Source organism: Panthera leo, chromosome D4 (genome assembly GCF_018350215.1).
Source record: "Panthera leo isolate Ple1 chromosome D4, P.leo_Ple1_pat1.1, whole genome shotgun sequence".
Classification (NCBI taxonomy): domain Eukaryota; kingdom Metazoa; phylum Chordata; class Mammalia; order Carnivora; family Felidae; genus Panthera; species Panthera leo.
Window position 1 is genome coordinate 42,943,226 of NC_056691.1, and position 17,193 is coordinate 42,960,418.

Sequence of the window (17,193 nt, forward strand, 5' to 3'; positions counted from 1 at the left end):
CCCACAACTATCTATCATGGGTTCATGTGCAGCATGCTTGCAATGAGACTCATCATTTTCCAAAGGAAGACCAGTCTTCCTAAGCTTCCTGAGCTTCTCATTGGCACCAATACTATCCTAATCAAGCAACCATGGATGCTTAGTGCAATCATGTTCCATCTCCAATGAGATGCCAGATGTATACATTCAGCCCCTGAGATGATTTTCTGTTTCTTCTGTCTGCCAATTTTGATGCCATCCTGATTAAGGGTTCTAACGCTTTTGCTAAATAACAGATAGAACATAAATTTTCTTCCACGTGCCAATTTATAGCTTCTTGAAAACACTGTGTTAAGAATTCAGAGGTTGCATTTGGGAAAGAGTGCCATGATCCGCTGGCAATATTTACCAGGGTTATAGAAGGGAGAATGACAGCCTCTCTGGCATAGACTATTCCAAGAGTTTCTTAATTTGTCCCTTCTCTTCTAGCCTCTCCTTCATTTCACTTCAGCTATGCAGCATTATGATTATTCTCCCTAATGCAATGCTGGCTCACCATTGTCTACCACATTAAGTAAAAACTCCCTGGCCCAGAGCCCAGTGTTCTCACATTCTTAGTCCCAACCTCCATCTACCCCACCAGCTTTTTGGCCCCTTTGCTGCAGCCAAACTCAGTTATTCATTCTTCCCCAAATATTCTCTACACTTCCCTGCCTCCTTTGCTTTTTCAGAATATAGGATCCTTCCCTCTTTCACCTCAGCCTTCAAGCACAAACTCATTTATCATTTTTTTTCTTGAGACTTTGCCTGATTTTTCCACCTATATGGATTTTTTCTCATTTATGAATTCCTGTGGTACATTATAACTTTCTAATAGAAACAGACAGTGGTGATGAATTGGGGTGCTATATGAGAATACGGACACCCAGGGAACTCGTCTGCTCCTTCCTACTGAGTCATGCCTTCCGTTCTCACTCATAGCTCAGCTCACTTGCCCTTCCCCTCCCACTTGACTGTCAGCCCATGGCCAGTAGAAACTGTACCTGTACCTCATTTTGCTTCCTTACAGTCAATGCATTGTCTTGCATTGTTAATTGCATGATGACATTGGATTGAATGGTTATAACTCTTACAAAATAAGGCTGTGTATTGCTTTTTATTTGCATTTCATTTAGAAGTTCTGAAATAGAGCTTATATCTGGCAAAAAGCCTGACCATCCAGGTAGGAGTGAAAAGCTAAAGTCAGGTGAACTCCTGCATGGCAAGAATTGAATCAGGGAGTTCCTAACAGGGAAACAAACAGCCATAAACCATATGGAAAGCTAAAATCCAAAGCAACTTTAAGGGCATCTAGTACAGTACTGTCCAGGAGAAACAGAATGAAAGCCATATATGTAATTTAAAATTTTCTAGTTGACATGACTTTAAAAAGTATAAAGAAACTGGTGAAATCAATTATTATAGATTTTACTTAACCTAGTATATTAAAAATACCACTTTGACATTTAATCAGTATATAAAATTATTATGAGATACTGTATATTCTTTTTGTCATGGTAAGTCTTAGAAATTTAGAGTGTATTTTATACTTTAGCACATCTTCGCTTGGACTAGTCATATTTCAAGTGTTCCATAGCCCCATGTGGCTTCTGCCTACCTTATTGGGCACTGCAGGTCTAGGATATCACCTAAACAAAAAGGCACTGTGTGTTCATACAGAAACCGAAGTTCACGATTATGAATCTCGGAATTAGGGAGATGAAAAAATGGGTCAGGATATAACCAGCACCCCAGTTGGGAAATTGAGTGGGAGAAGTGAGTAGGGTCTCACAGGCTCAGCCTTAGTATTTGTGTAATAGTTTTTTCCAGAATTGGTATGGTGACCACATAAGCAGCTCATTCAAATTTTGAGAGCCAAGAAACAAAACCAACCCCAAGCACTGATTTTAAAGTCTCAGGCTCATGAGTGCTGCAGCACCTACTTTTTACTGGAAGGTTGAAGAGATTCAGTAGGTGACCATTTTAAGGGTTTGTGGGAACTTAGAACAAAGGATATTTACAAGGATACTTGGCTAATTATTGGGCTGGTTGGTTGAAATTTAAAGGAAGCATTGGGTGCCTGGGTGGCTCAGTCATGAGCCGATCTGACTTCTGCTCAGGTCATGATCTCATAGTTCAAGGGTTCGAGCCCCACGTGGGACTTTGTGCTGACAGCTCAGAGCCTGGAGCCTGCTTCAGATTCTGTGTCTCCCTCTCTCTCTGCCCCTCTTCCCACCCCCCTCTCTCTCACTGTCTAAAATAAATAAAAACATTAAAAAAGTAAAGGGAACATTTATGGGGTGCCTGACTGGCTCAGTGGGTAGAACATGTGACTAGTGATCTTGGGTCCCATGTTGGGTGTAGTTTTACTTAAAAAAAAAAAAAAAAAAGGAAGGCTTTATATTTGTGGTCGCCACTTATTTTGTTGCAGATACATATTTACAGATGACTGTAAATGTGGGAAAAATCTCATTAAGGGAAGTGGAAAAACAAAACCTTCACTCTTGCTCATGAACTCATGAGCTCATCCCTTTCTCCCTTCTACCCTCTCCTCTGCAGGTGAATGGACAATGTAACCTTCATGAGAATAGACCATGTCTGTTTTGTTTTCTGTTGAGGCCCCAGGATCTAGAACAGTGTCCGGCACAAATCAGAGCAAAGCCTTTCTTTAAAAAATTATTATTTATTTTTATTTTTAATTTTTTATCATTAAATACATGAGATTAAAGAGCAAAGAATAGGGTCTGAAGTTCTTAGACTGTATTTGGAGTAGCAGCATCACTTGCCACTCTGAGATTTTAAACTTTAAATTGAGCATCTGCGAGCACGGGTTCATTTCTTTCTTATCCTTTGACATCATTTGGTCCCCACCTTAGAAATGCGAGTGTCACCATTTGTTTTGCCTACGTAGAAGTCTTCAAATCTTTTTAGCCAAATTAGCAGAGAATTTTGTTCCTAAGAGAATGGCAGGTTGCTGCTAGAATCATAAATTAAAATATAGTCCAATCCTCTGCCCCTCAGCTGGTTGTGGTGGATAAGTTACAGACACAGATTAGACACAGATTTTGCCCTTGGGGAAACTAAACAATCAGGACATTTATTTCTTTTTAATAACCATGTCACCCTAGAGCCATCTGGTGTATATTTAGAGTAATGTAATTTCTACTCTTGCTTGATGATACCAATGTTATACAGCAAATATATTGCCATTTTGAAAAATAATTGGGTTAATTTCTGCATGTAATTCAACAGTGATTTAATCTTCCATTCTGTGTGAACCACAATAAATTCTGAATTAGTTCCATTTTTAGGAAAGCAGTCACAAAAGCGTACACTGAGAGGCCAATGTGTATAACTCTATGGAAACTCAAAATAAGTTGTAAAATATGTTCTTCTAGCACTAGTCTTAGGATACCCAAATGGAGGGAGATGAGAACATCAGATAGAAGAAAATTGGATAAGCAGGATACTAATAGTTATCATTTGTTATGTGCTTACCTATGCCAGGTAGGCAGCACTGAAGACACCTTACCTGCGTCTTCTTATTTAATTTTTGTAACAGTGCTCCAAGGTATATGCATGTTATTTTCCTCTTTTTAAAGATAAAGAAATGAATCAGAAATTAAATTTCTTGCCTGTAGTTTGACAGCTGCAAGAAGACGTAACGGACACGCAAGCCATGGCCTTCCATTACTTTTCTGTGTTTTAATACGTGAGTCCTAGTGGGAATTCACACACCACCACCACCAATACCAACACCAACACCACTGCTACCACCATGAACCACATCAAAATTAAAGTAAATACCTCCTGGGTCACCTGGGTGGCTCAGTTGCTTAAGCATCCAACTTGATCTCATGGTTCGTGGGTTCAAGCCCTGCATGGGCCGTATGTTGACAGCTCAGAGCCTGGAGCCTGCTTCGGATTCTGTGTCTTCCTCTCTGTCTGCCCTTCCCCCACTCATATGTGCTCGCACTCTCTCTCTCTCTCAAAAATAAATAAACATTAAAAAATTATTTTAAAAAGATACCCTAACGAGGGGCGCCTGGGTGGCTCAGTCGGTTAAGCGGCCGACTTCGGCTCAGGTCATGATCTCACGGTCCCTGAGTTCGAGCCCCGCGTCGGGCTCTGTGCTGACCGCTCAGAGCCTGGAGCCTGTTTCAGATTCTGTGTCTCCCTCTGTCTCTGACCCTCCCCCGTTCATGCTGTGTCTCTCTCTGTCTCAAAAATAAACGTTAAAAAAAAATTTTAAAAAAATAAAATAAAATAAAAAGATACCCTAACGAGAATCACGATATAATAATGATCATGTTGGAAAGTGCTATAATGAAAATTGAGCAAGTGAAGTTCAGGGTGTGATGGTTTTGACATCGTGGTGTGGGAAGGTCTGTCTGATAAGGTGACATCTAAGCGGAGACCTGGAGAGAGGGAAGGAAGTGTGAGGTTGCCGAGTGCCAGCTATGAGGAGGCCCGTGGGACAGGAGTTGAGGGAGCAGTGAGCGAAGGGTATGATAGAAGATAAAACAGGCACTTGTCAAAAGGGGCAGAACCCACAGGGCCTTGTAGGCTTGCTAAGAATTGGGATTTTATACTAACAAAAGAAGGGGATGGAGTGTTTTGTGCAGAAGGGTGACTTAACCTGTCAGACCAGATAGCTACTTTTCTTTTCCGCGGACTGGGGAGGATATTCCAAAGCTGATTTTCTTTTAAGTGGATCATTTCAAAGTTTTCTCATTTGTACAGTGGCTAAGTGCATTTTGGCCACAAGTAAGAATTTCCCTTGGTTAAGCTCTATTTTAGTTCAGTATAAAACTTGAGGGGTGCAACTTTAAAAGTCTGTACGTGCCATAAATTCAATATGTTCAAAAGTAGCAAATCTGAGCACTTACACTGCTCACTACAGATGGCAGTGTAACACGAAAGCTCTCATGGTAACAGCTGGGAGGGCGGGGCTAATATGTACCCCACCTCTTCTTTCTGAAAGTGGCATCAGGCAGTCAGAGACTCTGGGCCATACATTATGTAGTATATGAAAAGTTCGGCTACCCATATGTGCTACGCCATTGGGACTACTAGGCCCAAGTGTATCCAACTGGTCCAGGAGCCTCAGGACAGTTTCCAAAACACTATCCTTTTTTTCTTTCTAAAGATCTTATTTTATTTTTTTTAAGTTTACTGATTTATTTTGAGTGTGCAAGGCAGGGGCAGAGGGAGAGGGAGCGAGAGAATCCCAGCAGGCTCTGCCCAGTGTCAGTCCAATGCGGGGCTCAAACCTGCGAACCGTGAGATCATGACCTGAGCTAAAATCAAGAGTCTGACGCTTAACCAACTGAACCACTCAGGCACCTCTCCAAGACAACTATTCTGTGTCATATTCAAAATGCTAAATCTGAACATTAAGTAATGACCTGAGCATATGAAAATGGTGACCTTTAGTATAAAAAGGACTTAGTGGCAATTAAGCTCTTCAATCAAAGAAGAGGAGAGCAAAAATAGTAAAGCAGTAGGATGTAAATATCACAATCAGAAAGGTTTGGAGCCACTAGGGGACTTGGACTCTGAACTATTCCTCAGCTGCAGTAAAAATATCCTCCATTAGGGGGCCTCATAACCCTGCTTTGATCTTCGTGCCTTGTCACTATAAAGAGTGACATATTCATTCTCTTTGCTCTTTCTCCTTCAGTTGCTCTCTTTCCATATCTCCCTCTGTCTCATTGAAAAATGAATTAATTAAGAACATGTGTATGTATTTTTCCTACATGGCTGCCTAATTCTCACCATTTGGGCGAAGAAAGCAAAGTACTATGTGACACAGGAAGGAAAAACATCAAGAATGTGTCATCTTTATGTACACAGTCTGAACACGTCTATCATCAGTTTCTGGATAGTTTCGGTGTGGATTGGGAAATAATAGACAATCACAAGGAACCTTGGATACTTTAAGGAATAGAGCTTTGATCCCCTGGAGAGGCCTGTTTGGTAGAGAGTCTAACTTTACCCCCTTCACTTCAGACACGGAACAAAGAAGCCAACTAACTGATTGTTTAATTAATCCTGAGGTAAGAAGAGTAAGTTGTAAGCAAAAAATAAAAAATAAAAATAGAAATTATGGACTATAGTTAGGATACTAAAAATATTCCCATTTGCTCAAATCATAAATGCAACATTCTAGACTTGCTGAGTAGAAATTAATGGCTTATAAATGCATTTTTTAAACTGTCTGATCCTCAGATTTGTACCTGAGTCTACAGAAAGGTACAATTTCTGTTTTTAAGAGTGTTTTGAATTTAATACAAAATCCTTCAAGCCTATAGAGTGATACAGAGGGACATTACAAAAATCAACGTGCCCATCCCTAAATTTAACAATTGTTAGCATTTTGTGATATTTACTTTAGGTGTTTTTTTTAATAGGTCAAGATTTTAAGAAAAAAATAGGCTAGTTTGGCCTACTGCTAATGTTTCATGCCTAGTTAGAAGATTTTATATTTAGTGGAAATTCTTATGTGGTATTGCTAAAGCACTGTGAATCAAGAGTAATCAAATATGATATTTCTTGAAAACCCTAAGGATGCATAGCTCTCAAGGCTCCTCATGTTACCCTTAACCAAAAGCCAAAACCAAAATGCATGCTTCAGAAACTATTAGACTGAAATACTCTTTGGAAGGACTAACTCAGGGCAGAAAGGTTGGCCTGGACTCAGTGGCTGACGAGGATGTGATTCACGGTCAGGGATGGGATTCTCTCAGGGGCAGTTGCTGAGCTATTTGGAATCCCTGATCTATTTCCTGATGGAATCATGTATTGTGAGGCTTCTCAAAAATATATTCTTTTAACAAATAAAATGACATGCCTAAATGTATTTATATGAAATATTATCCAATCTTCTGTCCATTGTATAAAAGTACAAAATAATCACAAAGTGGAAAAATGTTAACATCTTAGCCTACGTAAATTATCATTCAGATTCTCAATGTCTGACAGCACATATGCCCACTCTGTACTCCATTCAAGCCTAATAATGGGATGTGTGGGTAAACAGTTGAATGCCTGCCCTTGCCTCTCTCTTTAGGATGGGCTGGAGGACACCTGTGAGGGTGCAGTTCTCTTGGGACCTCCAGGGACTAGGCAGATAGGGGCATGGTTGTTCCTGGTGCCCAGTGAGAGCCTATAGCAGAAAAGGTTGTCCTTTCCCAATACAGAGTAGAGACCCAGCCTGAGAAACTGCCTTCTGAACCTTAGGAAGCCTCGGGATCCCCCCGCCCCCTCAAGGAGTATCTGACCCTACCCAGTTTCTCTATGTGACTTGGGAGGGCCTGCTCCATGTTGTTAAGATGACTCCCATGGAACGCAGATCCCAGGCCTGGTCCCAGGCCAGGCTAATGAAAAAGAGCTTCCTGTCCAGGGAGGCTGGGAAGTTGAGTGGCTGTTCTGCATGCTTCCCAGAGGGCTATCAGTTTGCAAATCGATTCACTGGCAGATAGTAGAAGCCACTTTTCTACCACCCTTGGCTGCTTTGCCACTGCTCAAGAGACTTTAAAAACCAAAATTGTGGGAGTGCTAAGGGAACAGGAAACCCTCATCAGGAGAGAATAATGACAAGTAACTAACAAGAAGAGAAAGGTAATCTTGAGAGGGAACCCATGTAAACATCTTAGAATAGCTGGTCTCTGAAGAAGCACTGATGGGAGTAATATGAGAGCATCTTAACAAACAATGGCAGAGAACCATTAGGAAGATGGAATGAGGACACTATTAAATGAAACTGAAGTAGAGTTTTTAATTAAAAACAAACAACCTGATGAGGAGAATGATTATTGCAGAGAACTGAATGTGTGATGTCGAAGACCAAGAGACAGATATACCCCAATAGGGAGTGAAGGCATAAAGGAAACAAAGGTCGGGAGAAAACAGATAGGAGACCTGGAGGACATATATAGGAGACATAGCATGCAGTAATAACAGCTCTGGATCCAAACATGGGGGATTGAAGGAGGAGAAGTCATAGTGGAAAAAAGAGTTTTCCTGAGCCGAAGAATATTCTGAGTCTCTAGACTAGAAAGGTTCATGAGACGTGAGAGAAGACATGCACTTTGGCACCTTCTGAAAATTTTCCAAACTCCAAGGAGGGTGACTCAAACTCTTACAACTGCCCAGAAAGAAATCACAGGCTACCAACAAGGGATGTGTTCCTACATGGTGGGAGATTTTCATAAGCACCTGTCCTTTTAAAACTGTTTAAATTGAACTCATTTTCTAGTAGAATATCAACTGGGGTTTTGTTTTGTTTGTAGGAAGGGACTGGATAACCTGATTTCAAGCCTCCCATAAAGGAAAAAGGGTGTGAGACGAGCCAAGAAGATGATGATAGAAGGACAGTGTGAGGAAACTTGCCTTACTGGACATTAAATGTTTCTACAAAGCTACTGAAAACCAAACAGAATAGAACTGGTGCAGACAGAGACATTAGTGCAACATAGTAAATGTCCAGAAATAGATGCAAACATATGTGAGAAATTACTTTTGACAAAGATGGAATTGCAGTTCAGTGGGAAAAGTTTAGTTCAGTTAGACAAAATTGGATAGCATTGCTGACATAATTGACTACCCAGCATAGGAGAAAACAAAGCTAAATGTCAGTCCATATTACAAAATGAATTCCAGATCAATTCATGGTATAAATGTAAAATATGAAATAATAAAAATATTAGAACAAAATTCCAAGCAAGACAGGAAACCATGAAGCCAAAAGAGAAAAAAAACATTAAACTGTGTTACTTTTTAAAAATCGGATGTTAAAAGATACTATAAAAAGGAAGAAAAAGGAAAAAATGAGAGACTGAGGAAAAAGTTTCAATGTGGATGAAAGACAAAAGGTTAATATTCCTAATATTAAAAGAATTTCTAGAATTTTTCTAAAAACACATATAGCCCAGTAGAAAAAATGGGCAAAGAATATGGAAGCGGAATCCAAATTTCCTGTAGGCATGCACATGCTCAACCTCACTAGTCATTAGAGAAAATGCAAATTACATTAAAAATGAGATGTATAAAAATCCATCACATTGACAAAGCTTAAAGAATAAAAGTACCCATTACTAGTAAGCATGTTAGGAAACGGGCAGTCTTACACATTGCTGACTGGATATTCGGTTGTTACCATTTTTGAAAGTTATTGTGCAATATCAAAAAATATATATACATATGCTTTGACTTAGCCATCCAACTTCGGAGGATCTCTGAAAAGCAAACATCAGGAGGTAGAGATCAGATGCATGTTACAGCTCATTTGCCTCAGTGTCTTCCAGTGCTCTAAACTGGAAACCAAATCAGTTTCTGCCATCAGGGAGAGATTAGTTATGCCACATCCATACTAGAGAAGACTGTGCAACTATTTAAAAAAATATATTTTATTGCTATCTGCCAACTTGGAGAGGTGTCCATGATGCAGTGATAAGCAGGAAGGCCAAGTTGCAGAATGATATGTACAGTACACTTCATTTTCAAAAGATGAGATTTTGCATATGTCTGTATGTGAGTGTGCATGTCTGGATGGGTATAGAGAAGGTACTGGAAGGATATTGAATGTTAATATTACCTTGGAATAAAAGGGACTCTGGGTGGATAGAGATGTCTCACTTTCCTTTGTGCATTGTTTGATAATTACTGGTAACAATGACCATATATGAGGGGCACCTGGGTGGCTCAGTCAGTTGAGAATCCGACCTCGGCTCAGGTCATGATCTCACAGCTCGTGAGTTCCAGCCCTGCGTCGGGCTCTGTGCTGACAGCTTGGAGCCTGGAGCCTGCTTCGGATTCTGTGTCTCCCTCTCTCTCTGCCCCTAACCCACTCGCATTCTGTCTCTGTCTGTCTCAAAAATAAACATTTAAAAAAATTTAAAAAAAATACATAAACAATGACCATATATGAGTTTACTAATAAATTAAGGAATTAAAGAAAATAAAACAAATTGTCCAATTTTATAAAAAAAAAAATACAAAAACTAGGCCTGTATCTTCTGAAATTAAAGCTAAGGCTCTCACTTTCTCCATTTCTAAAGGAACTATCATCTGTTTCTCTCTAAATCCCAAGAACAGAAGTGGCTTACCAAAAAAATAAGTACATTCGCAAAGATTTGCACCACTGTCTCTGGCTGCTCTGTGATCAATCCAAAGAAAATTCCTGTTTCCAAAGACCATCAAGCCTTTCTCTAGTTCAAGTCTTCTCTCCCTGGGTCCAGCTGTTTTACTTCCAGCCGGAACTACTATTCAGGATTTTCCTTTTAAGCAGATTATATGCTTTTGAAAACTGCTAGCTGAGGAGAGTGGTCCCAAAATTTCCACAGAGCTCTTCCCTTGAGTAACCATTCCACTAGAATCTCTGTCTTCAAGCAGAGTGTTGGGGGAAGAATCATAGCTGTTGTTCATAGGTGACAGAATGCAGCAACACTAGTATACATAATGGTGCCCCTTTTTCTAGGTCCATGTTCATATACAACTTTTCAAACACACCACCATTCCCATTGTGGGTCCTTGGCAACTAAATTACCATGCTGACCCATCAGTGTAATTATCCTCTGTAGACTCCATGTGGTGTCATTGCACTCGGGAGGCAGTATATCCCAGAGTGATTCAGAGCTTGAGCTCTGGAGTCAGACTCCCTAGGTTTGAATCTTAACCTCAGCTACCTCAATAGGCTCTGTGGCCTTAGACTCAATTTCCTCCCCTGTAAAGTGAATAATTCCTCTATCGGTCTGTTATGAGATACATTCTATAAAGCTTTTGAGGGATGGTATGTTGTCATCGTCGTTGTGGTCATTGTCATCATCGTCATCATCATCATCGTCATCATCTGAGGGCTACATTCATTGATAAGTAGTCAGCTTTTCTTTTACTGCAGCCAGATCTGTGGACCTATGCTCAACACTGTGATTAATGGTCTTGCAGTAAGAAGAAATTACAGGAAGAAGAGAAATGTGAGAGCAGCATTTTATAATATATCGGCATGCCTCATTTTATAAAGACAAACAAGCCATTTGAAAGAATGTTTTCACTATGTTACAAGAATGGAAAAGCTTGCTCCGCTCTTTAATACATTTAAACCCAATAATAAGGGAGCTAAATGTATCACATTATCCAGAGCAAGAATTAAATCAGTCAGCTCCCCTTATCCTGGCACCAGGGACCTAATTTTTGAAAACCAACTCACCTTTCTCTGCTACTCTATAGGTATATATTGTTCCCATATTCCAAGTGTAACCTTACTGTATTTGCAAGTGACATTGCATTGATCTTCATTGCAATGGTAAAAATTGTTATTAAAAGGCTTGACTGAAAGTTCATATTTCTGACTTGCATTCATTTTTCCTTTTAATAGAACCTTACCCTGTTTGAAGTTTGGTTGGTTGGGAATTATAGTATCAACAAATGCAAACTTTTTGGTGTTTTGGTGTTGTGACCATCTACGGATAAAGATGAAAGGGTCTCACCCACTTGCGCATTTGTGGACTGTAATTGGACTGAATGAGCACTAGGGGGCGCTGCCACCTTCTTTACCCTGTGCCAGGCTTGTCTGCCAGAGTTGGCTCTCATCTTTAAGCTTAAAGCATTATGTGTGCATGCACGTACTTAGACAAAAAGAATGAGGCTTTCAGAGTAAAAACAGATGAAACTCTCAGCAGGTTTCACATGTCAGTACTTAATTTCTGCAGAGTCAGAAAGAAGGCTTTGTTTTTTAGGTTGTACTCCTGTGACTAACTACTTACGTTAACTTCTCCTAGAAAAGCTTTGAGCTTTTCTGTGAATCCCCAGTGCATTTAGCATTTCCTATGTAATAAGAAATAGGCCTTTTACATCACAGGATATGTATGAATAAAGGTGTGAAATATGAGCCAATCATAAATACCGTGGTTTCCTCTCTAAAGGAAATATCTATGTTTGCAAATCCAGAGACAGGTGAAAATGAGGACTTTGTCTTTTCATACTCTGTTATTAAATCTTATTTATTTGGATGCAATTCATCGTTCTGTCAAAATCCCTGCCTCTTTCCTGCTCTCCAGCAGGCTGTTGGTAGCTGTTAGTAGCTACCCTGTGTGCCAGAAGACCCGTGGAGTCTTTTCTATAATGAAACTGAGCAGGAGACATTATAATCTGTTTCCAAATGCACTCGTAGTGTTGTTTCTCAGATGACACTGACTGCTTCATCAAGGGGCCCTGTTTTTGATCTCTCATGTCTGGATGACTGTACCATCGTATTTGGCTGTTTTCCTCATTCCCTCTCCTAAAATGTGCTTCCAACCAAAGTATAATTTCTCTTGCTTTTATCATGAGGTTTCATTTCTTAAAATTTCCTTGGTGACACTACACTTCTCTGAGCATAGGGTACATCCTGCACCTCTGTGTTGAAGGTTCCATCCCCTTTCAGCCTTCCCCACCTTCCTTGATACCTCATAAGCATCCCCGAGATGATTTTTATTCTGGGACAAGGTCAAAGGGCAGCATGCAAGCCTGGAGGAGCGTGAGGAGTTTGCGAAAGATGGAAGTTGCTAGGCGGGCGGTGGATTGGTTATAATAAGAAGGAGCAACGTGGACCCTTGAGATCATGACAGGATTGCTAGGAGTTCTCCAGAAGTGAATGCAGGAAAGAAAGCTGAGTGCAAGCAAGGTGTAATGAGCCCCGAGGTTGGTGTAGATCGATAGGTACTTGAGGAGGCTTCCAAAAGTTCACTACAGACGTTCTCTGTCTAAAACAGTATTCTAGAGGAGGGTGTTATAATGGGGGAAAAAAGGGGGTAAAGAAATGAATAGAGAAAGACCAGAGAATCAATGCAGTAGAAGGAGAGGGACAGGGACGTTTAGAGCTAATTCTGGAAGCGACCAGCCTCAGGCAGTTTTACTCCTAGCCTCAGGATTCATTGCTCACACGTGTATCAGATGAGACAACAGTGTTGCCCAGCAACCATACTAATATACAGCCTGGGTGCTGTGATGGTGACATCCCCCTGTCAGCACTGCCTGTTCCCTGGGAACATTTTCTTTGATTCATTTTCCCAAGAAATTGCATTAAGGCATGTTCAAAGTAAGGCAGCTAAACCCCTCCTGACTTTTAGGCTTCTTCTGTTCTTAGGCTTTATCCACTAGAGAAGTTCCAGAGATAGCTGTACCTCTGCCCCAACCTCAGTTACACATTTTATGAGACTGCATTTTTTATTCATTAAAAAAATTATTTCTTAATGTCTTCAACTTATTTTGAAACACACACCCACGATATAAGCTTGGCTAATGGTTAGATAGATGATAGGTGTTAGGTGTAGTGATGTTCATAATGTAATTCTTACAACTTTTCTGAATGTTTGAAATTTTTCATAATAACATCTTCAAAAACCAATAAAAAGTCAATTCGTAATTCTTACATTTATCAAGAGCACCTTGCTATGGATGAAAGGGGATCTGAAAAGATAAGGCAAAAGGCAAGGAATTACACACACACACACACACACACACACACACACACACACACAATCCAAACGACTCAATTCAAAATGGGCAATGTATTTGAATAGGCATTTGTCCAAAAATACACAACTGACCAATAAGCACGTGGAAAGATGCTCAACATCATTAGTCATTAAAGAAATGCAAATCAAAACCACAATGAGATATACCATTTCACACTCATTATGATGGCTATTATCCAAAAATAATAACTGACAATAATAAGAAGAAAAAATAAGAGGTTTGGTGAGGACATGGAGAAATTGGATAGATGGTATATGTATAGATATGTGTACTTTTTGTCTAAGTACGTTCATGCACACATCATGCTTTAAGCTTATATATACATGTATATGTCTCATGTATAGATGATAGGAATGTAAAGTGGTGCGGCTACTATGAAAACTAGGCTAGCAGGTTCTCACAAAGTTGGGCACAGACTTACCATAGGGTCCAGCTCATCCCCTCCTAGTATATACCCAAAAGAACTGAAATCAGTGATTCAAACAGATGTACACCCCTGTTTACAACAGCGATATTCACAACAGTCAAAAGGAGAAAACCATGTATTCATCAACAGATGAATGGAAAAACAAAATATGCTATATGCATACAATGAAATACTATTTGGGCATAAAAAGCAATAACTTTTTGATGCATGCTAGCACATGGATGAATTTTGAAAACACTATGCTAATTAAAATAAGCCAGATGTGAAAGAACAAATATGAGTTTACTTATATGAGGTCTCTAGATTAGCCAAATTGAGAGAGAAAGAAAGTAGAATCAGGTTACTAGGGCTGGGGTCGGAGGAAAAGGGAATATTGTTTAATGGGCACAGAGTTTCAACTTGGGGTGATGGCTATTTCTGGAAAGATGTAACAGTGATGGTTGTACAACACTGAGTGAATGTACCTAATGTCACCACATTGTACCTTTAAAAATGGTTAAAATTGCACATTTCACGTTATGTGCATTTTACCACCACTTTTTTTTAGAAAAGGCAAGAGATCTTTCCCAAACAAAATGTATACCTAGGAAAAAAACTGAATGAAAAGACAAGGCCATGTGCTATTATGCAAAATGAGGCAAGTGAGTAATTATCTGAAAGAAGGTAAAGAAAATAAGCTGGAGATGACAAAAGAACACTGTGGAGGAGGCGGGTTCTGTGTCAGATATCCAAGCACAAGAATGGGGTTGGAGAACAAGGGAGAGGTTGGCCAAATAAGCTTTTCATCAGCAGCTTTCCCAGTGTTCTTTGTTCTTCCCTTAATTCGGGCATCCTCGCCTCTTGCCATCTAAAGCAGAAGTCCTACCTGGCAAAGACAAAAACGTTTCATGTGTGGCCTGGATCTCCGCACACCTTCCTTAGGACCTTGGACTCCCAGTGATCCTCCCCACGTCATCAATCTCTCTCTGGTTCTTGCATTCTTCCAACAGCACATCCATGTGCTCAGACTGCTCTTTCAAGTAAACCCACAAAGCTTGCAAATCCTTCCTGGTTCTCTACCTACCTGGTTGTCTCTCCCATCTTTCTTCTCCCCTTCATAACCAGACGTCTTCGCTTGCCGTCTCCACTTCCTTAACTTTGTAAGCAGCCCTTAAGCTCATCTAAACTGGTTTTTCCCCTGATTATTCAATGGAATTGCTATTGCCCAGGTCAGCAGAGACCTTCCCCTCACTCAGTCCAGTGAACACTCCTGAATCTTTATCACAATTGCCAATAAGAGCCAACCCAATTGATGACTCCCTTCTTAAAATATCCTCTGTCCCTGGCTTGCAGGAAAGCTGCCTGTCTTTCACTCTGTCTTCATTGCTGGTTTTCTGTTTTCTACACATTTTTCCTGGCTCAATATCATGTTGTCTTCCCTCTACATTCACTTTGTAGGTAATTCATCCCCTCGTGGCTTAAAATAGCATCTATATGCCTACCAAAGCTGTAATCCCAGCCCAAACATTGCTTAAGACTATGAGGCTCAGGTGCTTGGGTGGCTCAGTCAGTTAAGCGTCTAACTTTGGCTCAGGTCATGATGTCACAGTTTTTGAGGTTGAGACCCATTTCTGGCTCTGTGCTGACAGCTCAGAGCATGGAGTCTGCTTCAGATTCTGTGTCTCCCTCTCTCTCTGTACCTCCCCTGCTCATGCCGTCTCTCTCTCTTTCTCTCAAAAATAAATAAAACATTAAAAAAAATTTTTAAAAAGAATATGAGGCTTCAATAGGCAAACTGCCTACTGCTCATCTCTATTTAAATTCCTCAGGAAGTATCAAAAACTGAACATGCTCCTGGGATGCAGTGCACAAGGCTCTGAGTGAGCATAGCCCAACCCTCTCTGCCCAACCTTTGATTCACTGGGTTTCTACTACTGTATACTTTCTGATTCCCAGATATGCCAAACCCTAGTTTTCTCAGTAAATGGAGTCTACTAGCACCTAACCCATAGAGTTTTATAAGATGGAACAAAATGTGAAATGCTTGGGAAAATGGGAAATGTTGCCATTGTTATTATCATTAATTATTATTCATGCTGGTCTACTTGGGTAGAGAAAGGAAAGCAGACCAATTGTATCAAATCCATAATTACAGTTTTCTAGTTACTGAGAGAACAAGGTATCTTTTGGTGACTACTTGGCATGTTTAACTCTTCAAGGAGTTGGAAATAATCTGTTCATACTACCCCCTCTGGAAATCTTGGAAATCAGTTTTTAATCCATATTTTAAAATGGAGAAAATGGAGGCTGGCAGTTACCAAAGGAATCAGCCAATTCAGGGCAAATAGTCCCACTATTATGTATTGTTTAGCCTCGGGTAAAGCTTTAATTCCATTTCAGCTTTCCAGCTAGCAATGCTGGCATTGTGTAGACACCACCATAGTTGCTAAAAATGGTGACTGGCCAATTAAAGCCCCCTGCTGAGCCTTCCACCCACTGAATTAGATTCCTTACTCTTTCATGCAGGACAAAGCAAGAATGCTTCAAGGACCAAATCATTTGGCAGTCTTTGATGGCATGAGAAACAACTATTTGTATAGCAAAATATTTTCCAGAACTAGAAGCCCATAAAGATTATTGCCTTCTTTTTAGTACACAGAAATATTCTGCAAGCATGACTCTCTCAGCTTTCTGCACTGTGGCACCCAGAAGGAAGAAGACCCTGTCCTCCTCCTGTGTGGCGTTCTCTATTTTGTCACCATCTTGGGCTACCTGGGTCAAGGACCCTCCTCGGTGCCTGTTCACTCTGTGCCCATCCTCCTGCTGACTGGGCTGACTGGTGGCCATCCCATTGTAAGGAGAGAACAAGTCCAACTTGGCGAGGCTGGCCCCTCCCTGCTGATGTCGGGGCCTTGGCATAGCTTTTGCTGCCAGTCTGGTTGCTTCCTTGTTGCCTTTGGAAGCCTGCACTTTTTCTGTGGCTTTTGTGGTCGTTTCCATCCGCCAGTGTGGTCCCTTTCAGAGGCACTAGCGTGCCAGACCAGCCTATTTGAATTGGTGCCAGGCCACTTACTGGGGAGGTGAGGCCAAATCCCATATATTTAAAGCTGTAATGCTTTGCCTGTCCACCTAGCTCCTGTCTCCTGAAGTCATTAGTTGTGGTTTTACTTTACTGTTAAAACACTCTTCTTTTTTTCCTTTCTCTCAGCTCTGGCTATTTTCAGCTCTATATATTTAGCAAGTTGTGTGTA

The 17,193-nt window shown here is 40.5% G+C and overlaps 1 long non-coding RNA gene across 1 annotated transcript in view; it reads left to right on the forward strand.

The window, feature by feature from the left end:
* The window catches only part of LOC122205345, a 72,271-nt gene extending 63,519 nt beyond the window's left edge, over positions 1-8,752 (forward strand). Inside the window, exons 2-3 of the long non-coding RNA XR_006196011.1 lie at positions 5,810-6,077; positions 8,313-8,752. This is a non-coding gene — a long non-coding RNA (uncharacterized LOC122205345). The remainder of the gene's footprint in view (positions 1-5,809; positions 6,078-8,312) is intronic.
* Positions 8,753-17,193: the final 8,441 nt, after the last annotated feature.